Source organism: Squalius cephalus, assembly GCF_949319135.1.
Source record: "Squalius cephalus genome assembly, chromosome: 13".
NCBI classification, from domain to species: Eukaryota; Metazoa; Chordata; class Actinopteri; order Cypriniformes; family Leuciscidae; genus Squalius; species Squalius cephalus.
Window position 1 is genome coordinate 25396998 of NC_137134.1, and position 27194 is coordinate 25424191.

Genomic DNA, 27194 nt, shown 5'->3' on the forward strand with positions numbered 1-27194 from the left:
CCAGAACCCTCTGCTCATTATTAGTTTATCTGTTTTATCTGGGTCTTGTTTCATTTGATCATCACCCTGTCTATTTAAATGTCTTTTGCCCTCATTCAGTATGAAGTCTTGTTTTATGTGGTTGAATGCTCTGCAGCATTTCGAGCAGTTCCTGTTTTCGTTATATTTATCTGTTCCTGAGTTTTGGATTTCTTGTTCCCGTCTGCCTCCGTGGATTGTACTTGTTTTCGGACTGATTGCATGTGTGTGTCTCACTCCCATTCTCACTAACCCTAACCCATTTGCTCGGGATGTGATCAACCAAATGGTGAAGAAACAATATTGACTTCCTTCTCTATGATAGTTGAGCCATTTTGGGGATGAGCTCATTCTAAAATATACTTTGGAGTGGAATCTGAGTCGGGGCAAACTATAATTTCTTACAATGTATAAAACAGGACAACAAGCCCCACAGGAACAGTTTTGAAAGACTGTAGAGTTTAGTGGCTTCAGCGGAGCACAGAACAGATAACGCTGATAAGCTTCAACAATCTGACTTGTTTACACAGATTATCAGGATAAAGGTTTAATCACACTCTGCAACTGAAACTACAATAACCACATCTTGCTTTGAGCAACGTTTGAAAGCAACAATGATTTTAATACTATATTATGGGAGTTAAAAGGGACAATAAACCCTTATGCTCAACGAAAAACAAAATAAAGTAGGCTATGTGACAGTATTTTTAAGTACATCAATTCATTCTAATAATGGTGTAGACCACATGGTAAATGTGATAGGTATAAGTATGTAAAAAAAAGTTCAATTAAATGAGTTCAAGAGTTAACAACATGCATTATGAATTAGGCTAAATATTTTTTTTTATTAAACATTTAGACATAGTTGGTGCTCTCATATTATAAAAAGATAAACAAAAGCTTAATCTCTCCCTTTTCCCAAAATGATATGTGTGGACCACCAGGGTTAAAATGAACCAATAATCCAACAGTGAATTTAACCAGGTTAGACTAGCCCATGAATGATTTCAAAAGCACAACTACTTGTTCAAATTTGTGAATGCTAGAGCAAACATGCCTGTAGACAGACCGGTGTGGCTTCTAACTGAAATTCAAAACAGGTTCTGGTTCTCCCACTTTTAAACACTATATTCCACTCACTATAGTCACAACACTCAAAGTTGAGGAGAGGATACTGAGCAACTGTGCTAGAGCAATGCTTCGACAAACCAGGTATGTAACAAGCTGCTGATAATCAGGACAGGACAGATATGTAGTAATATATAATATGTACCTATGTGAGCCATGGGCTTCAGTCTGCGACTTGGTCACATTTTCCCTCTTGTGTGACCAAAATTTGTCGCACTGGTGCGTGCCATTATTAAATATTACAAAATCTGGCCTTTTTTTTTTTTACTCAATAAACATGTGACATATTGGCCTCTGAAATCTAAAAATTTCACATTTCTTCAAAATGCTAAAGTGAAATGGTTTCATGAGGTAGACTATGGCACATTGCAAGAGTAATGCAAGAGTGATTAGTGTGACAGTAGTAAGTAACAAATGTATTTAAGAGTAGGCTATAGGCTAACTGTCATTACAGTCAGTCAAACTGGTGAAATTGCAAAAAAGAACTATTTGTGTGCTTTTTGCAAATAATTATGCTGTAAACACATCTAAATAAAACAATGACTTGAAATGTGTAATTTAAAGTAAGAAAAAAAAAACATTAGCCAAAGTATAGCTACACAACTTCTAGACACCGCACAACGAATAGACACCACACGTATTAAGGATAACAAAGTAGAAGTACAAAACAATCTGGAAACTGGATAGTTTTTATATTATCTCACAGTTCTGGCCCGGACAAAGAAAAGTTTTTTTCTCTTTCAGCTATTTCTGAAATTATCGTAATTATAGGCTATTACGAGTATTAACTGTGTATTTTCAAACTGTGGCTGGCTTACCGCAGTGGTAAACCTGGGGTGGCAATGCCTTTTCTATAGGGCTGAAGATGCCACCATGTGCCAAGTGTGGTAGCCTGCAGAGCCATGACGTCCAGCTCCGCCTCTCTACTCGTCATGAGTGGAACTTTTTTCTAGTCCAGCATCAAGCTTAGACTAGTCTTACAAGTTAGACATCAATTTATATTCTTTAAGACTCTTCATAGCTTTTTTGAATCAGTTACATAAAAACGTAGATTTGCCCATGGGCGTCGAAAAAAAAAAAAAGTGGGTGGGTCCTCCCCCAGAAAAATGTTAGGACTGGAGTAAATACCATTTCATGTAGGCTATTCTGGTGCCTTTTAATTAAAACAAGTAAACTAAACTCCACTTCACATTGGGCGGTTCTTTGCCTCCACAAATCCAGCAATTAAGAAATTACGAAAATTGAACTTTTTTAAAACTGTTAACAATGCCAGAGTAATGTGGGACCCTAAAGCAAAACCCAAAGGTTTGTTAGGGGGACACCTGAATATTCGCAGTTTTATTCCAAAAAGTGATCAAATTAAACATCTTCTTGCTGATTCTAACTTAGACTTTCTGTGCTTGTCAGAGACATGGCTCCATAAAAACTCTCCTTCTGCTGCACTACTTATTCCTGGGTATAATGCTTTCAGGAAAGATAGATCTGAGGGTAGAGGTGGGGGGTTGCTGTTTTATATTAAAGATCACATATTCTGTAAAGAGATTCAATACTCTGTTGAGAATGACATAGAATGTATCTGCCTAGATGTTATACTATCACCACAAATGTCTTTCATTCTCATTGGAGTCTATAGACCACCGTCTGCAAAATCTATGTATCTTGAAAAATTAAATGCTATGCTTAGGGAATGTAGTTCAAAGAAGGAAGTAATTATGATGGGTGATTTTAATATTAACTGGGAAGACAAGTCATGTAAAAAAGCACTGAAACAAATTACAAATAAATTTGATCTGGCACAGCTATAAAGGACCTACTAGGATAACTTCTTCATCCAGAACCCAAATTGATCTGATTTAGTAACAAACCGGAGAGAGTAACCAAATCTTTCAATATGGTCACAGGTTTGTCTGATCATAACTTAATCATTATAGCCAGAAAACTCACTAAAAACCGGTCTACATTTTCCACAAATATAAAGCCATGCCAATTTAGAATACCTAAGAGCGATGTATGTCAATATGAAAATGCTATTAAAAACATAAATTGGAATGAACTACTACTTGGTACAAATGTGGATGCTGACACACACGTGTTCCTATCCACAATTCAAAAAATAACAAAACAGTTTTTAAAGAAAAATAAATCTAAAAGTGACAGTAAATATACTCTCCCATGGGTTAATGGTGATATAAGGAGACTAATGAAGGAGAGAGACCAGGCACTGCGAACATTTCTTAAAACTAAGTTAGCGACTGACAGATATATGTTCACTTCTTTAAGAAACAGGGTAATAAAAGACATCCGAGTAGCTAAAGCAAACTTCTTCGTTAATCTGATAGGTGAAGCTAAGGGAATCATAAACAAATCTGGGACTCCATAAATAAGCTAACTGGGAAATGGCATAATACAACAAAGCAGTTGGTGATTAAAGATAAAGGATCCCTGGTTAAAGAGGCAAATGAAACGGCTACTCTCCTCAACTCTTATTTTGTGAATTCTGTTAAGATGACAGTACACACAAATCTAACTGAACTTCCCAGTCCTTTACCAATTGATATATCTCAACCTGTTCTATCCTTGTTGAATGTTTCTGAATTAAAAGTTAACACAATTCTGAACTCTCTTAAAAATTCGAAATCAAAAGATATATTTGGATTAGATGCTCTCTTCCTTAAACGGCATGCAGGTTCATTTACTGAACCAATAACTAAGATAATTAATGCCTCTTTTAAGGAAGAGAAGTTTCCAAAGGACTGGAAAACAGCCATCGTTGTTCCAGTTCACAAATCAGGAGACCCGACTGATGTGAGCAATTATAGACCGATTAGCATTTTACCCGTCATCTCAAAAATTGCAGAGAAATGTGTTGCTGAACAGCTGACCACACATCTAAATAGTAGCCCTTATACACTGAACCCAATGCAATTTGGTTTTCGAACTTACCATTCCACTGAGACCGCAAACTGTTTCCTTTTAGAAAACATCAAGCTAAAATTGAATAAAGGAGGTGTTGTCGGAGCTATATTTCTAGATTTAAGTAAGGCATTTGATACAGTGAACCATCAAATACTGATTTGTAAACTTGCAAATTTTAATTTCTCCGATAATGTGATGAAGTGGATGAAGTCCTATCTTGAGGGCAGAGTTCAGTGTGTAAGGGTGGGTAGTGAAACATCATCCTTCCTGAGTAATGAAATGGGTGTGCCTCAGGGATCCATCCTGGGCCCTCTCCTGTTTAGCCTATATATAAATGATTTGCCCTCGATCTGCACAGGGTGTGAAGTGCAAATGTATGCAGATGATACTGTGATATATGTCCATGCAAGAACCAAAGAACAAGCAGCTTCTAAACTCAGTGCAGCAATGATTAATGTAAACAAATGGCTAAATGATTCACACTTGTTTCTCAATGTTAAGAAGACTGTTTGCATGTTTTTTACAAAAACACACTCTGCAACTGATTATGATCCGAAAGTATATGTGTCTGGAGAGGTCCTCCAAGTAGTCTCTCAAGTTAAATATCTAGGCATTATCCTTGACTCCACCCTGTCCTTCAAAAAACAAGTGAAGAAAGTAATGCAAGTAACTAAATACAATTTGGCCAACTTTAGGTTTATAAGAAACTGCCTAACAACCACAACAGCAAAATTATATATGAATGCTATGATCATCCCCCACTTAACATATTGTATGACAAGTTGGACTCAAGCAAGAAGTACAACACTGAAGCCTATTCTTTCTTTGTACAAGCAGACTCACAAAGTGTTATATAGAAAACCCAAAACCTACCACCACTGTAATATTTTGGGAAAATATGAAATTCTTAGTTGGGAAAATTTAATGAAATACAGTGACATCTGTCTGGTGTTTAAGATTTTAAATGGTAAAGCTCCCCCACCACTTGGTACTTTTATTAAGCAGAAAAATGTTACCAACAGAACTACAAGATCAGCTCTAAGAGGAGATTGTGTAATCCCTTTTAGGTCTAGCTCCTTCAGCCAATCATGTTTTTCTGTAAGAGCTTCTCAATTATGGAACACCATACCAATTGAAATAAGAATAGGTAACAACTATTATACCTTCACACAAAGTCTTAAGGCCTGGCTTTTGAAAAGTCAAACATGTGAACATTTTTAAACAAGAAGTGCATTGCACATTTCATTTGTAATATTACTATTTAACCTGCTGCTAATATCTCCCAAGTTCTCTGCCCGTTGCCAGGCAATTGTACTGATGTTTTAATGTTTCTGGAATGTTTCGTGTGGTTTTATGTTGTGAGAATTGTTCTGTTTTATTTGTTGTTTTATCGTGTCTTGAGGTACTTTTTGTTTACTGTATATTTTATAATTTTACAGCTTTCTAAACATCTTGCCGAAGGACTGCAGTTGAAAATTAGCCAGTAGGCTAATACTGGCACATTTACAGTAATGTTGATTAATGTGCGCTGTCCTTATAAATAAATAAAATACAAAATACAAAAATACTTCGTGCATTAAATGCACATATATCCGTGGATTATCCCTCTAATACCATGGTCATTTGCCAGCAATGAAAATTTAAAGCTGTTATTGATGTTTGCAACGCAATATTTGACTGGAAGGGTACAACGGGCGGTTACTTTCGTCAGTTTCGTCAGTTGCGTTGAAAAGCGAACAGACAAATGCGCTGAATTCGAGACGGTAAAAGTAACTGGGTCCAATATCATTGGTCTTAAAAAGTGGGTGGGTTCTTGTCCGATACCGCTTACGAATAGTTTGGGTCTCTGTAGCGAATTTGTGACTGTTTGAACTAGCCTAGGCTACACTGATTGGTCGAAACTTAGAGTGCTTGATGGATTAGAGATCAATTTGATGGAATTTTGATTGTTTGGTTGTTATATTGTCATTCATGTAACTTTATTCGCGAAACATTTAGTGTTTATCCTGCGTAACTGTGCATCAGGGTTCTTTCTACAGCGGTTGATTGAAATCAACAGACAAACCAGTTGCGCCGATTCCGAACGTTTGCAACGTCACAACAGGATACCATATAAGGCATATCACCGTAACGGTGGTGGGGTTTCAGCTAGGATCGTTTTGCATCAAATGCTGCATATCAAATTGTACCTTGGCTTTGACTAAATTCTAGATTTGACTCACAGTCCTGCAGTGTGTGCTCGTTTCCTCGTGGCATGGGGACCTCCATTTAGGTTTTCCACAGGCATAATTATTTTGATTCTGTATAAACTGTAGCCTATTCTATCCCTCCACACTAAACTTACACATAAACTACCAATCACAGAAAACTTTCTGCATTTTAACATTGTAAAAAAAAAACATCACTTTATAAGCTGTTTTCCTCATGGGGATCCAAAAATATTCCACAAGGACTTCGGATATTGCCATCATTGTGTGGACATTTTTGTCCATATAATGTAGGGTTTACCTGGACGACAGACAGACAGACACGGGGCATATAAAGACGGGGCAGAAAAAGACAGGTATGGTTTATACCACAAAAGGCCACCAGGTGACATCCACAATCCATTTTAGTTTTCATTGTAACATTGTCTCTTTGGAAAATTCAGATAATGAATTGCAAGGTTTTCAGACTTTTAAATGTTACCTATGATGATTACTTAAATTAGAAATTAGAAAACATGCCAATAAATGTACAAACACGACACATATTATAGGTTAATAGCGAGGCAGACTCCAGTTAAGGTAGGCTTTAGAAGCTAATGTAAAAAATCAACAGCCTTTTGTGAATAGTTTGTTTTGAACAATTTACAGCCATAACTCAGATAAATAAAATACAAATATGCCTGTGGTTGACTAGTTTACTTCATTTGATGGCAGTGGCGCCCTGTAACCAACTTTGTTCTCTGATTTAAAAACAAAAGGCTTTACTCATAAGCTGCAGAATTCCTATCTGAATGGAACTCATGATTCAGTGCTAGTCATTTTTGTCAAGCAAAGCTTAGACTACATACATGGCCATCAGATCTGTATGTGTCATCTGCAGCACAAAGTACTTAACAGCTAAAATGCATAGGCTACATCACATTCAAACAACTTCATACATTAAAACATCATTAGGGGCTGATGGTGATATTTCTGCTCTCAGTTTATGTCCATCTGAAGTGATCAATTAATAGAACAACAGTAGCCACGCCCACCACAGCAGAGATGACCAATCGGATCACAGCTTCAGTTGAACCACAGCACTGGTCAGAGTCTGAGGGAAGAAGAAAACAAACTGAACTTTCCATTGCAACAAGCTTTTTCTCACTGGCTTTCTTAACCACAGATTAGCTCAGTAATTTAATAGTAGCATCACTGCTGTCATACCTGCATATGGTTGACAGAGTTGAGTGATGTTGTCCAGATGTGTGGTCTGGTTTCTGATGGGATTGTAGATCACACAGCTGTAGGTGTTGTTATCCTGATATTCCACCTCCAGAGGTAGAGAGAGACTGATGCTGAGATCAGACACACTGATGCTGGACAATACACTGATTCCTTTGTACCAGGAGAGAGTCACATCACTCACATTCAACACTGAACACACCAGTGAACATCTGGACTCTGATGATGATGATGAATATTGTAAAGAGTTTCTGGTGATGTTGGGAATAGGCAGATGAGCTGGAAAACACCACAGAAGAATCAGAAAGTTCACAGAAGGTTTGTAGCTATCAAAAAATACAGATTGAATTGGTGTTTTCAAAGTTGCTGTCCTTCAGATGAGACTTTTTGCAGCACAATTAGAGAATTGATACCCTCTTCATGATGATGAACTCTCATCTCTTTCTGCGTCACGGGCTGAAGGAGGGCAATTTAGCAAACGATAAGCACCCATAGAGCATATTAGAGACTACTTTTTAGCACTCTCATCTGCCCTCAGCTCCTAATGCTCCCATTATGAAGATTAAATGGCTAGTTATAGAATGCAGTTTACTTAAATGTCTAGCCTGACTACGTCAGACTTCGTACTTCCGCTCAATTTCATTTCGCTTCCGCGTCAAAGCTTTCCGTTTCCCTCCGGCCTGAAAACAGCCGGCCAATCAACGAACAGAGGGCGGGCTGAGAGCCATGACGTAGATGCTGATTGTACCGTGGATGCGTAGATTTACTTCACATAATCTGCAAAAGTCGTTCACAGCCATGTTCACTACGGTATTTCGCTCGATGGTTTTGTTTTCGCATCATACATGTGTTTACAGTAGATGCGGCTGAGCATGCGCATAACACACGCCATAACCAAACGTTATGTGATTGGCTTACGGTTAACCAATGATTTTAAACTTCAGACTAGCGCCCCCAGGCGGTAAAGAAAACATTTTTCTATTACGGAACTCCAGACTCTCTCTACGAAGCAAAGCGAAGTAGCAGAGTCTGGTATTACCAGGCTATCAAATGTCATATATATATTTGTGTAATTACACCTGTGGAAAGCTTGCCTGGTTGACACCAGACCCTTCTCAGTCGTAACTGAGAGGGTCTGGGGAAGGTTCATTCCCAGCCCATTTCCAAAGTGGCGTCACCAACGGACGTCCCTCAAATGCCTCTGGGCACAATTGGATAGACCTAAAACAAATCAGAGCGATCGTCATCGTGTAAAGCCCGCCTCAACGTTTGTGATTGGTGCCTCGATTTGGAAAAATTGGAAATGGGCTTGAATGGGCTCTTTGCCAGACTGACTTGCAGAGCAAATCTCAAATTTGCCGGAAGTTCGTTTGGGTTTTCCCAGGCTAGTGGCAAGTTCTCAGTAAATTCAATTTCATTTGAAAAGAGATGTTTGTGTTTATTCTCTTGATCATAACAGCAGTAGTTTATTAAATGAATGAATAGTGTTTAATAACTAACCAAGTATGCAGTGTAGGCCAATATACTTCTAGGATTTAAAGGAATAGATTTAGGTGTCTGAATTGTCGTGGTGCAGTTGTTTTATTGAGCTGTGCAAATTGTGGTCAGCACAGATGTTTTCGGTGTGTTACCTGATTTCAGACATAGTCAGTTAGTCAGATCCATTCCTCATATTTTAGTGTCAGTGGAACATTTCACTATTGTGTTTTCACTTTTTTTTTCCAGTAGGTCATAAGTGCACTGTAGTTATTAGTGGGCAATTTCCTTTAGGTTTTGTTCTCCAGGCTACAACGTTCTACAGTATAGGGTGTGACAAGTGACTTTATGATAAAATACATCTAATAGTAATAGTTATAAGGCTACCGTGGCAGAAATTTTTTAAAAATTGAAACTGCTGCAAGGGCATTAATATTACAATGGCTGAGGGAGTGATGGCAAATTTTTCTAGCAGAAAAATCCTTGAGTAAAGTAAATCCTTTTTTGATTTGTTTTTTGGAGAACATCTCTCTTGATTCACGTTGTTGTTGTTGTTGTTTTAGTTTTGAGAATGATTTGAGAATTTGAGTGTTAAAATATCCTGTTTATACAGCTGCTTACATTAGTCTCAATGTGCTAAAATATCACCTGTTACCATAGTTACAGCGACTAAAGTAATATCAAAGATGGCGACAAAGTCGTATCACATTTTGAAACTACAAAAGTTGAGGTGCAGGTGCATCTGACAAATTAATCGACAACAGTTTCAATACTCGAGTAAAATTGGAGAATTTGAGTCACACATAGACCACAAAACTTGTTGGAAGACTGGATTAAAAAACCTTCTGATGACAATCTACGTTTTAGGAAGTTACCATAATCAGCAAAGGGTGGCTCTCTTGGACTTTAAGACTTTTATCACAGAAAACTTGTTTAATCCGGTTTGTTCACACAGCAGGGCTTCGCACAAAATGCGATTGCAAGTCATGAACATGTACAGGCATGAATTTGGTAAGCAGCTGTCACTGCTGTAAACTACCATATATAGTCAAATAATTGGCCTCTCCCCACTGTTAGACTATGGAAGCCTGTGCATTAATACGGCCCTGGCCCTTTTGTGAAATGTGGAAAGGATTCATTAGATTATTTTTACTTGTTGATGATGCAATGTTAAACCTATGAAATGGGCTAATAAAATTAAACATATTAGAGTTCTAAAAAAAGTTCTAACGATTGGGGTCTTTAGACTCCTTGTTAGAGCGCCCACCTCCCATGCGGACAGGCCAGGGTTCACGTCCAGAGTGGGCGGTTTGAACTGGAGGGGCTTCATTGACACAGTGTTGCAATGATTATTTTGGTGGGCGTCTTGTCACATCCAACACTATCTCACGACCAATTCGTAGGAATTCATATGATTTGTCTAAACCCCAGTGATGGGTAAGTTTAGAGGTGGGTCAGGGGTAGGTCATTCATACGAATTAGCCACCTAGTAAAAAACGTAAGAATTTCCTTTAGATCCGGTTGGTTGTATACTATGTAGAGCTCCAGATTAAGGTTAAGTTCAAAGGCTTTTTGTCCACAAAATAAAAAGAGTAAGTATAGGCTGCCTTATTTGGGGAATATTTTAATTTAAGCGCTGCAAGCCTTGCTCGTTTTATCTAGTCAGTCTGAAGTTCATTTGGCATCTTTCTGGGTTTCCTGGTGATGAGTATAATTTTCACATGAAATTTGATTGCTTTTGGTGTGTCTCAAGATTTATTCCTCTGCGTATTCCTCCAAAAGGTTTTGGAACCCATGCTTTAGGGTAGGGACACACCAAACCGATGCCAAAGAACTAGCACTGATGAAAGCTAACTGTTGTCGCCTCGCGTCTCCTGTGCCAGTGCAAAAAAGCTGCACTTGAACACGCCAAGAGAACCACAGCCGACTGTTAGCTAACATGCGTGTAAAGGAGATGCCGCTGCAGGCTGCAGATACACACACTGTAAATAAAGCAGCGCGTACTAGAGTAAAAAAGTACCAATTTCGATACCAGTCAGTACTGAAATTTAAAAAATGTGACACTTTGTCAGCTGGTGAGCGGAATCATAAACACCTCTGATTGCCCATCACGTGCTCCTCAAAAATGTCTGTGATTGGCTACAATGATCAGCGCTTCAAAAACATGGAAATATATATCAATAACGTTTTTCACAGAGCGATTACGCAGATACATGCGGGAGCGTTTGAAAGCAAGCGTCTATCAGCGGACCGGTCTTTCAAACACTCCCGCTCCCGTTTTTTACCATAGACAAGAAAGAAATGGACACAGCGACCCCATTGGATTCAACAGAGAAAAGTGAAGTCAATTAGAAGCACTCACTTCCTGATGGCTGAGCGTACTGTGTACTAGAGCGTACTAGATGTGACAGTGAGCGACCCGTCTGTTCTAGTAGCTGTGCCAAGAGAAATCTAAATCATTCCCTTCCGAAACTTGGAGAGTGTGTGTAGGAGGTGTCCATGAGCTAGGAGCAGGAGAAACTTTTGCTAAGTATTCTGATGAATTATTTTGTCATTTTGCCTCCAAGCTTGCGCGCAATAGCCTCCTGTCCATACGGTAATCTTTCTACTGTGCGACAGAGAGTTTGCGTGGTTATGACGCAATCGTTAGCCTATTTTTTACAAAAACTGCTTCTACGGGGCCATAACGTAAGATACAAGGTAATGGAGCCTTTTATACATTTTTGTGTTTCTTTAGAAATAAATAATGGACAAATTGAGTCTTTAAATGCCTCAGATGTAAAGTTATTTGCTGTCAAAGTGACGCCAAAATGAATGGGAGTCAATGGAATGCTAACAGCAGGTGATGGTCTGCTAATCAATGGCGCCCCCGAGGAAGCTTCAGTTTTTTCTGAAACATTACCCCCTTGTTTTTAACACACTTTCAAAAATGTATGTATGCTCTCAGAGGCTCCCGCTTTGATCATTGTAGCCAATCACAGACATATCTGATGAGAGCTTGAACAAAATGGGCAAGGTTTTTACGATGCCACTCAACAGCTCTCAAAGTGTCACAATTGTAACATTTCAGTACCAACTTGGTACCGAAGTCAGTGCTTTTTGAGAACTCTATCCCAAAGCCCATACTAACTGCTTTAAATATCAATCCTGCCGATCACTTTCTTTATTCCACTCCGCTCATGTTAAGCCCCGTTCACACCGCTAGCGACATGATCCCATTCATTTCAATGGAGGGCTGGCGACTTCTGGTGACACAAGTGTCAGTGACGCGACAAAACGGCCCGATGCTGATTCTACATGCCAAATCTACCTAAAAAACTCTGATTATTGACTAGAGCCAACAGTGCAGAACACACCAAAAAAAAAAAAAACTAAGTCGGCCAACACTCAAAAACAGCCCAGCATTGCCCAACGGCCGATTGTTTGGTGTGTCCCGGGCTTTAGAGAATAAAACACTGAAACTCCTATGAGAGCTCACCACAGATGATGGTTAGATTGATGTACTCACCATAAACAGTAACTCGAAACTTCTTGTCTGAAGTCCCTCCACTACTGATGATGGTTACCCAGATAGCATGTAACCATTGAAACAATGTTGAGTCAGTGTTGATGCGTCAACGCTGATTACATTGAAATAACGTTAGAAAGTGATGTTGTTTTACCATCACTCTTGCACCCTCAGTTAATATTGAAATAATGTTCAGATTTCAACCACAAATCAATAGTGTTAATATTGCTTCAACATTAAAAAGTGATGTTGTTTCAACATAACTTTTGCACCCTCGGTTAATATTGAAATAATGTTCAGATTTCAATCACAATTCAATGGTGTTAATATTGCTTCAACATTACAAAGTGATGTTGTTTCAATGTCACTTTTGCACCCTCAGTTAATGCTGAAGCAATGTTGAGATTTCAACCAAAAATCAACGGTAATAGTATTGATTCAACATTACAAAGTGATTTTTTATCAACATTACTTTTGCACCCTCAGTTAATGTTGAATCAACATTACACTATGATTGATTCTACATCACCAATGCTGAATCAATACTGAAATTAACGCAAATAATCAATGGTAATATTGAATCAACGTTACACTAAGATGTTGAATCTACATCACTGCAATTGAATCAACACTGAAATTAACTTAAATAAATCAATGGTAATATTGTTGAATCAATGTTACACTATGATGTTGAATCTACATCACTGCTGTTGAATCAACACTGAAATTAACTTAAATAAATCAATGGTAATATTGTTGAATCAACGTTACACTATGATGTTGAATCTACATCACTGCTGTTGAATCAACTCTGAAATTAACTAAAATAAATCGATGGTAATATTGTTGAATCAACGTTACACTATGATGTTGAATCTACATCACTGCTGTTGAATCAACTCTGAAATTAACTAAAATAAATCGATGGTAATATTGTTGAATCAACGTTACACTATGATGTTGAATCTACATCACTGCTGTTGAATCAACACTGAAATTAACAGAAATAATCTTTGGTAATATGGTTTGATCAATGTTACAATGTGATGTTGATTCTAAATACATTTTGTTGAAACACTGAAAATACAACTGAAAAGGAATGTCAAACAATGTTGCCATCTGAAGTACTAAGTTAATGTTGAAACAACATTAATATTTCAACTACACTTCAATGATGCGTCAACAAATTCCTGACCAAAAATTTGGCAAAAACCTTTTAAAATATAAATGACACATTTCCAGCAGTTGAGTTAATTTATTTTATTCAATCAATCAATGACAAAAATATATTAAAAGATCATTCTTTAAAAAAGAAAGGGGGAGAAATAGGACAAAAGCATTTCAACCTTTAAAAATAAAATTGGCTTCAGAAGTCTGATGTCATAACTACAGGTGGTCCAACGGTTCAGGTTTTTAAAAATCTGTCATACATCAGACTACTGCCTCTTTTCCTCTGGGTTCTCTGAAATCTGAAAAAGAAAGCATGATGTTACTCGAGAACAAGTCAATTCAGTTGCCACATTCAAGAATGTTAATATACTAAACACAATACAATTCGCTTTTTAAAAAAAGTTGCTGAACACAAAATATTCTAACTATGATTAAAGTATCGTTAAATTCTGATTATTTCATTTATTTTTTTTAAATCTATTAATGCTTCAATATAAAAAAAATCACTACGGCAGGGGTGTCCGATTTTATCTCCAGCCCTAATTAAACACACCTGAAGCAGCTAATCAAGCTAATCAAGGTCATTGGGATCAATGGAAACTTCCAGGCAGGTGTTGGAGCTAAACTCATGACTTCATGAAGAGGAACAAACACCTATGGGCTATAGCCATTAACAATATCTCATTTCAATTTCTGTGAAACTACATAGCATTCAAGGAACACGTTTATCTTGTAGAATAAAAGAACTTTGGTTTTAACAATGAAAATTTCTTTAAAGGGATGGTTCAGCCCAAAATGAAAATTCTGTCATCATTTACTCACCCTCAAGTTGTTCCAAACCTGTATGAGTTTCTTTCTTCTGTTGAACACAAAAGAAGATATTTTAAAGAATGTTGGTAACCAGAAAGTTGACGATGGCCATTGATTTCCATAGTAGAAAATAAATACAATGGAAGTCAATGGCTACCCTCAACTGTCTGGTTACCAACATTCTTCACTCTCTTCTTTTGTGTGCAGCAGAAGAAAGAAATTCATACAGGTTTGGAACAACTTGAGGATGAGTAAATAATGACAGAATTTTCATTTCGGGATGAACTATCCCTTTGAAGCTGCAGATTCACCTTATGTAGAACTTAATCTCTTCAAATATCACAAAATAAAATAGCCATGTCAGTCACTTTCTTAATAAACACAAGATGTTTTTTGTTATTGTGTTTCAGTGGAAATTTCTCAAATTTAATACAGATTCAGGAATATGAATGATTACCTGATTAAGCAGTGATAAGGCACAGGATATCATCAAGTCCCAGGTCAGGTGATTATGCTGTCGACAACAACTCGGTGTATAATCAATGTCAGCATTATCAGGAGGGGGGTGCTTTCTATTTATTTATTGTCCATCTTCGTCGGCCTTCATTCCTACTAAAGGAGCAATGTGCTCTGCATGCAAGCACTGATGGATGCAAGACATGGGCTATGTTTGCAGTGTAACTTTCTTGCTCATGTTCATGTCTTCTGCACTTCAAGAAATGTGTTAAATGACATTAGAACTTTATTCAGGAAATTCGTAATAAACTTTACTAAAGTAATGTGCATTTTTTAAGTATATAGATGCACCATTGTTTGAAACTGTGCTAGAGAAGTCATGTAAGTATGTCAGGTGCTTCAACAAACCAGACTTCTGTATAGGATGCACCTATGTTTTCTCTCTAATGAGGAAGCATTACACTACTGAGAAGTGCACATGAGAAGTGCACATGCAAAACCAAAATGGGCGTTTACCAATCAGTGGCCAATTTCAAACTGCAATAAATGTTTTTCAACCATTTTTCAACAGACTTGCTAAACCACCCCACCCCTAAACCAAGCCCCCACTGGATTAGAGCAAATCAGGTAAAGCGGTTGAAAATGCCCATTGTGGTTTGAAAACGCCCCACTGATAGACAAACACCCACTAGTGTTCTGCAGAGATACCTGCCTGTATGATCTTGTGCTCATCAACTACAAATCACTGTTAGTTCAATGTCACTGTCTCCACCCATGTGTGCTGTTGGCTTTCATCAAAATTTCAATGCTGATCCAACACACTTTAAACACTGAAATGTCAATCTCAACCAAAATTATGGTTTGGATCAAAACTCAACATTGTATTAATGTTCCCATGCTATCTGTGCGATTTATTTCAACACTTCACTTACTTGGAAAATTAATGTATGTTAGTAGATTTAGTAACAATAAATAAAATGCAAGTAAAAAGCATGCTAAAAACAGAAATACATTATATGCACCATTGTTTGAAACTCGGAGAGTTCATGCATGTCAAACACACAAGACTTCGGTATAGGATGCACCTTGTGTTTTCTCTCTAATAAGGAAGCATCAATTAACTACTGAGAAGCCCACATGCAAAACCAAAATGGGCGTATACCAATTAGTGCCAACTTTTAGTGCAAACTACAATTGGTTTTTCAAAAGACTTGCTAAAATCATGAGGGCCCACCCCTAAACCAAACCCCCAGTGTATTAGAGCAAATGAGGTAACGCCATTGAAAGTGCCCATCATGAACTGAAACGCCCCACTGATTGGGAAACACCCAGTAGTGTTTTGCACAGATACATGCCTGCAAGATCTTGTGCTCATAAACTAAGACTCACTGTTAGTTCAATGTCACTGTCTTCAACCATGTGTGCTGTTCCCTTTCATCAACATTTCAGTGCTGATCCAACACACTTTAAACATTGAAATTTTGATGTCAACCAAAATGATGGTTTGGATCAAAACTCAATATTGAATCAATGTTACCATGCTGTCTGGGTACTTTGTAAAGTCCAGAGTGTTTTATTCTGATGTTTTTGATGGTGAGAGACCCACTTTGATTATTCATCTCCAGTCTGTCTTTGAATATATAATTACTGTCATATGCTGGGATGTTCTGCTTGTAGATTTCCGCAATACGAGAGTCTTCAGGTCCAAACCTCCAGAGTATCTCATCTCTCTCTATTGCAGAAACACTGATGTGTAAAGTGACAGAATCTCCCTCCATCACTGATATTGTATTGTCTGCATCTGAACTAACCCCAAACACATCTGAAACATACAGATACTGTACATAACATTCGAATAACTTACACAAACGTAGTTTTGGAGCACTGCAAGCTTAAAAAAGCAGTAGGTTTCTGTTTAAAAAGACCCACAAAGTATCCAACAAAGAAGGCAGGAAATGTTTTTGCTCTTCTTAGAAATAGCATTACAATGATCATATGTTTACACAACAGGTTTATCAAAGCTCAACAAGGAGAGGAGCTCACACAAATAATAATAGGGATTAGACACTTTGCAATAATAAATGTAACTGCAGATCCCACAAAAAGGGTTTAGATTTTCTGTTAATCAACTTCATCAATAAAAACAAAATGCATTTAATAGTAAGTAATAGTAAGTAATAGTATGATGATAGTAAATATGATAGTAAAATCTCACCCTGTGCAGAGATCAAAAACAAGATGAATCTCCACATATACATTTTTGCAGGACCGTTGAGTTTCTGTAGAGTTTGGTGGCTCACAGTAAATGAATGCAACAGTTCTTTACTGCTGCAAGGTTGTTTCTGAAATCACTGTGAGATCAGACTCAGACCACAGTGGGTGTTATACTTCTGCAACCTCTGACACACTAAAACCGAAAGACAGTTTATTCCTTTGAACAACAATGATTCTACTTCTATCTATTTTCATTAGCATTTCTCTCTGTTATACATTTTCCATAAAAGTAACAGTAATATTGATTTTATACATATATGTTGTACATCATCAATACATAATACTAATGATATTTTAATAATCTTTAAAGTTTTGATTGGCTAATTTTAGCCACGTTTTAGTTTTAGCATGTTGTTTTAGCGTAATGTTTTGGACCTGTTTATTTGGGTCTGAATAAGACTAGTTGAAGGCTCACATGTGCGAGAGAGAAACTGCATCACCCACCACTGTGGTTAGAGGTTCTCATCTACCTCCCGTCCACAAGTGAGACAACAGGCACATTTTCCATCAGACACTTTGTAGAGTCTTCTTATAGCTTTCTTCCTATACTGACAATATGAAATGACTTTATATTCATGGCTGGCTTTGTTTAGGTTTTTAAATTATACTTTTTTCTATCTAAATGTGTGTATATATCACATTTATAAGCAGCCTGGACTTAAAGGTGGAGTATGTTCATTTTAGTGGCATCTAATGGTGAGGTTGTGGATTGCAACCAACAGAAGTTATGGTGGCTGACTGGAAAATCGTTGTCTAAGACAAATGTTAGTCGACCAGGAAGATTTTAAAACGAGTTGTTCATTCATAAATACGCAAGATCGCTGTAAAAATACAGACCGGAAGACAAAAGACAACGAGCGCTGCGCTGAAAAGTGGCGGGGCTACATAAGGTCTAGTATGAACATAGATACTATGAATACAATTTAGATGTACTACATCCTCCATGTTGTAACTGTCACTTGACCTACCAGTGGCAATTATGCTGCTTCACTGGGGGCTTCTCATTTCTCATTTGTGATGCTTGTTTCCTTTCCTCGCTTCCTTTCCTCGTCTAAGCTCCACCCCTGTTGGATGCGAGGGAAGGCTACAAGGAAAGAAAATGAGGACAGAAGAGTTGATGGAAAGCTTATACATGGATTTCATCAACGTCATCACTGCTTGCACATGCAACCAGGAGGCAAAAAGGTCCCACGATCTTCATACCGGAGTAAAGGGTTTAGGCTAGTAGCATAGTGGTGGTGTTGTCGCTAAGTCAAAATACCAAGGAGTTGTTGCGTGGTCAGTTGTATCAACTGAGCCAGTGCTGGCTGCCTGATGTTCAACATTCCTAGGGGAAGCATGGTTTTGCCAAAAGCCGGCGGAGGTTATGGCTTAAAGCCATAAGAAGGGCAGATTGGGGTCCGGATGGTGCACATGACCACATAACACGTAGTTGTATGCATCAAGTTATTTGTACGCTTTAATCATTTTTCTTGTATACACACTTGGTGTCCGAATAAGATAATTATATTTATCAGGCCATACAGTTGCGGCCACTTCTTGTCATCCACAATCCAATGAACGTCATGTAGGGATCTGGCAAGATCTCACCATTGCTGAGAGTAAGTTTTTTAATATAATCGCCACGTTGGAGGTACTAAGGCGGCTTCCCACATAATCCATCGTCAAATCTTTGATTTACAGTAAAGTAGCGTTATATGTGTGCAGTCATGAAATGTTGCAGGTCGTAAAGTAACATAAACAAGGTTAACTTATATAAAAGCAAATTCGGGCTCTATACTGTAGATGCTGCACTGCTAACATTGGCTATTACATTACTAACATGATAATTCATACATGCATCACATGTCCGGATTTTGATTCGTAAACAGTTGGACGTTTTACATAATGTTCTATTAACATGAAACACAAACAAACAGATCCAAATCTAAAATTGCAGTTTATTATTGAGTCAACAAGAAATTAGAAAAAAACTGCGCAATCTACGTTAATTACAATGCTCTTTTACAGAACTCGGCATAAAAGATAGCCTTTTTTTTTTGCCTCCTGGATGAGCGTGCATCCGGTATTGTTTGTATACAAGTAACCCGTGTATTTTGGAATATTCTTATTCACTCAAGCGTCACCTTAAAGGGATAGTTCACCCAAAAATGAAAATTCTGTCATCATTTACTCACCCTCAAGTTGTTCCAAACCTGTATGAGTTTCTTTGTTCTGCTGAACACAAAGGAAGATATTTGGAAGAATGTTTGTAACCAAACAGATCTCGGTCCCCATTGACTACCATAGTATATTTTTTTCCTACTATGGAAGTCAATGGGGCCCGAGATCGGTTGATTACAAACATTCTTCCAAATATCTTCCTTTGTGTTCAGCAGAACAAAGAAACTCATACAGGTTTGGAACAACTTGAGGGTGAGTAAATGATGACAGAATTTTTATTTTTGGATGAACTATCCCTTTAAAGCGCCATCAGCTGCACTTAAAGGATTTGGATGCCGTTGATAAAGTTTGGTTATTGAAGAAATTTTATATATATTTTATATAGTAAAGTTAAGCAAGATGCCCTGTTTATATATGTGTGATATATGATTTATTTAAACTGCAAGTGTAAGACATAATTTTAAATTATTGTGACAGATGTGAAGGGGAGGATAAATACATGTGTCCCTACAACAAAGACTTCGCATAGGAAACACCCGTGTGTCCTCGCTCATAACTCCTCTTCCTCACTCCTCAATCCTTGCAGTGCAGTTAGAGAATTGAGATGTCTCAGCTCGATCGGTTTCCGGGTCATAGGATGGCGGACGGAGGAGCAAGGAAACTAAGTAGGCGACAGCGAGTTGATGGAACTCCTCCTGGCACAGAATAGCCTATATTGTATGTTGTAGAAACTGCTAAACAGCTGCAGCAGGCTTTGGCTACTCAATGTCTAAAACATAAAATAATTTAAAGCATGTATCCACAGTTTGTACACACAATGACGAAGGCTTGTGAGCAGTTGAATTTATCCCCAAGCTGCAGGACTGCCTCCGTTGCTCCTCCTCCTCCAAATATCGAATAATGTTTGTTCCAACCTTTAAATAGAATTTTAAAATGGTGAATATGCACACATGGATCAAATATTACCCAAAATGTGTTGTCATAAATGTTGTACCTACAGGCTGTAAATCAACAAATGCTTGGTAAGAGGGCCGAACCATCTTGCAGTCCGTTTTGAATGGCAATGGAGGAAGGATAGCTGGCAGGGTTTTTAAAGCAACATCTCCAAGACTGTCTTTACATAAAACAGAAATAACAGTGGATTAATCTGTAAACAAGTGCAACATGTTACAACTTGACTTGAAAGTACAGAGCTGTTGTGCAGGATTTTCTCACCAGAAGAAATGTTAGTCTGAACAGGAAGAAGATTCAAGGCTCTCTTTTACGGTCTTGCAATATGAAAGGATTCGTTTAGATGCATGTCCCCAAATTTCAAAAAGTTTATCTTTGACTTTGGCATGTGGGTATGAAATACTATGGAATGATATTCCGGACATTATTCAAAAGGAATTGCAAATTGTATTTGCAATTGCGTTTTCAATTTGTGGACGCATAAAATGTGACATAATCCAAATGCAAAGCGCGCATTACCGTTTGCATTTTCGTTAAGCGAACGCACAGTGACTGCCAAATTTAAAATGGAAATGCAAAGTTCTTTTGCAACTGTTGTACCTTTAACTTTATCATGTTGTTGTTACTGTTAAAGAATATTTGAAACTTGCAGATTTTTTTATTTCATTTTAAGATGTGTTATCCCAACAGAAAAGAATGCAGACAGACAGATTTTTTTTTTACCAATAATATGCTTGATGTGACAACATGCAGAAATGAGACAAAGATGTGAAATAATGATAATATCAGGAAAGTATTCATTTTTTTGTTTCAACCAACAACTGATGTTTTCAACAACTTGATGCTTGTGTATGTCTGAAAACTGTATTATAAAGCAGCATTCCTTAAAGTAATTAGAACACAAAGGTAGTCCTGTGAAGAAAAAAAAAATGTTTCCTGTCCTCCGTCTGTGAAAATAGACAGGGATCATGAACTTTCAAGTTAAAAAAAGAAGACACTGAAAGCATCATAAAAGTAGCCCATATCATACACCATATTCCAAGCCTTTATTTGAACACAATGACACTTTTTTTTTTTAAGAAACAGATTGTCTAAAAAACAATTTCAAATGTCAAACTTCTCTAAAAATCGGCTGCTGCATGCCGAGATTTCAGGATATTGTTTTATGTTTTATAGTTATATTGTTTATTGTCTTTTTTAACATTTACATGTGCATATTTCAGAAAATTTTTGGCTAGGTGTTTTGACTTTATACTTTAAGTAAAAAATCAGTCAGGCTGAATTTTACACCCATGAAATAAGCCACAAAAGTATGTCCTTTTAGGTGTATATGTTACATGTATAATGACATTGTTTGAATTGATATCTTAAATCTGACTCATTGTATTATGTCAATATAGACAGAGCAAAACACCGATTGTTTTCAACTGTTCCTTGTGGCACAGCAATAGTGCACATTTTTGATGTGTCTTTTATCTGACCCATAATTTTCTGGTCTTGGAGTCTGTACTAACGAGCTGATGAGTTGATTGAAGTGCGTTTGATTATAGGAGAAGCTTGATGTAGGCCTACTTTTAGTGTGCTTGCATGATGAGGTGCTTCTCAATCTGGGGTGCGTTTCCCGAAAGCATCGTTGGCCAACTATGGTCGCAAGTTCCGTCGTTACCAATAGAGTTCAATGGACATTGCGATGAACTTGCGACCATAGTTGGCCAACGATGCTTTCGGGAAACGCACCCCTGATTGGCACAAACAGCGCTTTCCACGCCTTATTGGTGCAAGACTAACTTAGGCATTTTATCTTGAAATAAATCGGGGAGAGTGTCAGTTGCAGCAGTTGTGGCTACTTTGTTTTTCATGAACTTCATGATTATAAGGATGATGTGCAAAGCTGTTTTCCTCTGCCTCTGTCTATCGTTTAAAAAAGGTAAACTGCACTTTTAGCGTCTTATTAATTCTCGTTGTTTTAACAGATGCGAATTTTTGGGGCTGATAATTAAACAGCTATTCTTGTTGTATAATTAAGTATGAATGAATGAATGAATGAATGAGGCATTTATATAGCGCTTTCATATGTACTACTGTACACCCAAAGCGCTTTACAATTATATCAGGGGATCTCTCCTCAACCACCACCAGTGTGCAGCATCCACTTGGATGATGCGACGGCAGCCACAGTACAACGGCGCCAGTGCGCTCACCACACACCAGCTATAGGTGGAGAGGAGAGAGAGTGATAGAGCCAATTCAATGTATAAGTAGTAGGCTATGCTAGCTAACGTGCACCAAGGAGTCGTTCCAGTGGTGGTGTTATAGGTTTTAGTTTAAAAAGTTTACAGTTTAAACTTTGTATAGTTGCTTGTAGCAACTGGATCGGGGAATAACTGTTGAAATTTAGTTAAAGCCTATAATTCAGTGGTTTTCAACCTGGAACGCGAGATAACTTAAAATTAATTTAAATGTAGCCTATTAATAAATGTATTATTAATAAGCCCACGTCGAATAAAAAAAGATACATTAAAGAAATAAAAATATATATATTTAAAACAAAGCAGTAGGCTATAGTTTCAGCCCACGTCGTGTTCTCATCACGCTATGTGAAATAGCCTACAGACCAACAACTATTTGTTTCATACATGTACATGACAACTAGTGCTCTATCTGGATCAGCAGCAGCGCCAACACGTCTAGGCTATGCCGGGACCACTCTTGTCATTGTCAAAGGGTTATGGACTAATCGCTGCCATTTTAGGAATAAGATCAAGTGGGTTGATTTCACACTCTTTTGAAGATTAACCATGCAGCTCTAACTAGTGTAGCCTAATATCTTCACTTAAACCTGGCACATATCTTTCATAACTTGGATTTTGAAAAATTAATTTGTGTGTTTTTTTGTTTTTAAAGTGTTGGGATCTATTTTAAGCTTCTCGTCATGTCGTCCCTGTTAACTGAACATAAAGGAACAGACTTTGACAGAAACTGCTTTATTAAGATCTTCTGAAATCAACATAAAAGTAGGCTATAATTTCTAAGTAAATGAAAGACCTAAGTGTTTAATGTATGCAATTTTGTTGCAGATTTAGATCTGAGGTGTTTTGCTCACAGCCTTATGCTCGTCACATTCACACACAGAAAAAGGATGTTACTTTAGCAAGCTAAGGTGTTGGTAGTTAACACACAAATTTGTTCAGTATGACTGAAGAATTTTGGTGACCAGATAGTTGACGGTAGCCATTGACTGCATAGTATTTTTTTATTCGTCAACTGTTTGGTCACCAACATTCTTCAAAATATTTCATGTTCAACAGAAGGAAGAAACTCATTCAGGTTTGGAACAACTTGAGGATGAGAGCATAATGACAGGATTTTCATTTTAGGGTGAACTATCCCTTCAAGGAAATTATTGTACTATAATAGTAATTTTTCTCTCATTCATAATTTTACTCATATTGACTAGCCCTGATCTGCTTGCTTTATACATCATTTTTTTTTTTAAATCCGGTTAAATTACAAACTGCCTCCAATTATTGATGAGCAAATGTTGTATATCTTGAAAAAAAATAAAAATAATAAAAAAAAAAAAAAAAATATATATATATATATATATATATATATATATATATATATATATATATATATATTACCAATCATATAAGATCTACAAATATTTTCTAAATGTGTTTCAGGTGTGTTTGCTGGTACAGATGCAGTGAAGTCAGTGACTGAGGGAGATTCTGTCACTCTAAACACTGATGTTCAAGTACAGAGACAAGATCAGATATTGTGGACTTTTGGACCTCAAAACACTCCTATTGCTGAAATCCACACACAGAAGATTTATGTTTATGATAGTAATGATGAGAGGTTCAGAGACAAACTCCACATAGACAGTCAAACTGGATCTCTGACCATCAGAAACATCAGAACTGAACACACTGGAGTTTATAAACTACAGATCATCAGGAGCTCAGGGTCAAAGATGAAGATTTTCAATATTTATATTTATGGTGAGTTGAAGATATTTTAATACACTGAACAAAATTATAAACGGAACACTTTTGTTTTTGCCCCCATTTTTCATGAGCTGAACTCAAAGATCGAAGACTTTTTTTATGTACACAAAAGGCCTATTTCTCTCAAATCTGTCTAAATCTGTGTTAAATACACCAACTACTGATTGGTTTTCAGTGTACATTATGCACACCCTCATCATATTCATGTCATGGCAACTTGTCATTGTTCTAATTATTCATAATGACTTTTAGTTTTTGTTGATCAGTGTTGTATGACATTATTGACTGCATAATTTCTGTTTATAGTGAAAAAGTACATTTCAAAATGTACCTGCCTGTCTTTATTACTGTTAACTTTATGAATGGGAGTCACTGTAAGTGCTAATGAAGTTAGATGCTATTTACATGATTTAAAAAGTTGTAGAAACTTTTTGTATACATGTAAACAATTAGCACCTTGATTACATTTAGTGATACAGTTGATCCTTCTTACACAAAATGTAAATAAAAGTAATAAGCTAATTATATTATAGCTATAACCTGGGTGGAGTTTGCAATAGTCAACACAGCTTTTAAATGAAAAAACAGCAGCATTTATTGTTTGCATTTTTCTTTCCAGCTCATCTGCCTGTTCCTGTCATCACCAGAAACTCTTCACAATGTTCTTCATCATCTGGATCATCTAGTCAGAATTGTTCACTGGTGTGTTCAGTGTTGAATGTGAGTGATGTGACTCTCTCCTGGTACAAAGGAATCAGTGTATTGTCCAGCATCAGTGTGTCTGATCTCAGCATCAGTCTCTCTCTACCTCTGGAGGTGGAATATCAGGGTAAAAACACTTACAGCTGTGTGATCTACAATCCCATCAGAAACCAGACCACACATCTGGACATCACACAACTCTGTCAACCATGTCCAGGTATTAACTGGTCTGTTATCCAATAAATCAGAGTTTTTGTGTTTTGTTGCTTTTAGTTCAGGCCTATTAACTCTGATGATAATCTACGATATATTCTAATTTATTCCAAAATTTAGCAAAATGTACCTTCAGCAGATATACACATTTAAAATGTACAGCCCATCCTAGAAAATTCTAATATTTTTAATCATATACAAATGTTTGTCTAATAAAATGGTGTAGAATGTCCCCACCCCTAAATTATAAATGAAGAGCAAGTATAAATATTTCGGACTAGCAAGTAGCAAAACATGGTCTGATACAGTGTATTTTAAAAAGGACAAGTGTTTCAATTTGTCCCACCCAAACTTCCTCGAGACAATTGCTCATGACTCTCTGAAGTGTAACTCAACATGTTAGGTGTCCCCTTCCATCATCATGATTTACTTACAGCTTTAAACTGTGTAAAAGTTTAAAAGTTTTCTCTGTTCATTACAGCACTGGACCAGCGTTCACATTTCATGATGGTAATAGCTGTTACTCTAGCACTGCTAGTGGTCGTTGCTGTGGTCGGAGGTTTGATTTATTACAGATGTAAAAAAACATGGGAAAAAGGCTAGTAATTACATGCAAAAATACATTAAGCTTAAACATATTGTATTGATTTTAAATGGTGATTAAAAACTAATTTTTAATCATTGTCTGATTTTAATTAAAACAGTTCAGACTCATGATGAAGAGATGCATTAGGCTGGTCCAACATTCTGTGTACATCCGCTTCAGTCTACGGTAAGAACTGAGACTTTTCTGCCTGTATAAACCCATCAACCCCTCATCTGATTTTTGATTCTGGTTCTGTTTTCTTGCAGGACGTCATTGCAGCAGATCACACAGTGTACTCAACTGTTGTGACATGAATTTATGATCCAAAAGACCTTCACATACTGCATAATGACCCCCATTGGCACAGTGGTGTGGCAGGCTCTATTCTTTGCACTTTAAGTTATTGAGTTCCACTTAACACCGTTATAATTTTATCTTACTCTAATTTATATTTCAAACTTAGGTTTGAGTGTTAATTGATGATTGTTTATTATTGATTCATTATTTTCAGTTGATTATTTACTGATGTCTAGAGTCTTGTGTTAGTGGATCTCACACAGTTATGGCAGCTCCCTGTTTTTCAGTTCACAAATACAGACATGAACAAAAAACTGGAATTTGCAGAGGGATCTCTAAGCTCTCTTTTTTTTGTACAGATGAGATCATTGTATCTGTTGCTCTGATAAATGTGAATAACACCAAACATTAAGCTTACTTGAAGCATACATTCACTCATCATCACAATCATAAATCTTTTTTGTCTCTCAAGATCAAATCCTCAGAGGTTGTTTCAGTCATATAACTTTAAGCATCAACTAAAAAGTGTTACATTTTGTAAGCCATTCACTGTTGTTGACATTTCTGTAAAGACAAACTTTTATACATTGTTGCCTGCTTGTTGTTTATCTTTTGTAAATTAAAACAAATTCAGATCTATAATAGTTGAGTGCTCAATGACAACCATCTCACCCTAAATGCCATGAAGATAAAATAACTAATTGTGGATGTAATGAAAATAAAATGGTTCATGAGTTGGTGGAAGAAAGCAGTTTCTACAAGACCATCAATGGTGTCCTCACTTGTGGTCCATTAGATCCACACCAATTACTGTCACAGTAAGACTTAATCCACCGCTTTTGTCCAGCATGTGCACTGTATATGAATAAAGTCCTTGTTCTATAGTCAGTTGATAGTGATGTAAACTAAAGGATGTTAAATGCACTCCAACAGTACATAGAGAGTGAGGACAGCAGTGTGTCCTATTGTCTTTGTGTCCTGTCAGGAGATGGCGCTGTAGTCCACATGTTGTCACCTATAATATGTGTTGCGTAAGAATGGAAGTGTGTTGCAGCTGCTGCCAATTTTGTAACCGTATGGAT

The 27194-nt window shown here is 37.1% G+C and overlaps 1 long non-coding RNA gene across 1 annotated transcript; it reads left to right on the top strand.

The window, feature by feature from the left end:
• Window positions 1-1067: 1067 nt before the first annotated feature.
• Window positions 1068-26854, top strand: LOC307169745. The gene is made up of 6 exons (XR_013823180.1): window positions 1068-1230; window positions 23988-24308; window positions 24934-25233; window positions 25711-25827; window positions 25934-26001; window positions 26082-26854. It is a non-coding gene; the product is annotated as an uncharacterized lncRNA (long non-coding RNA).
• The last annotated feature ends 340 nt before the right edge of the window (window positions 26855-27194 follow it).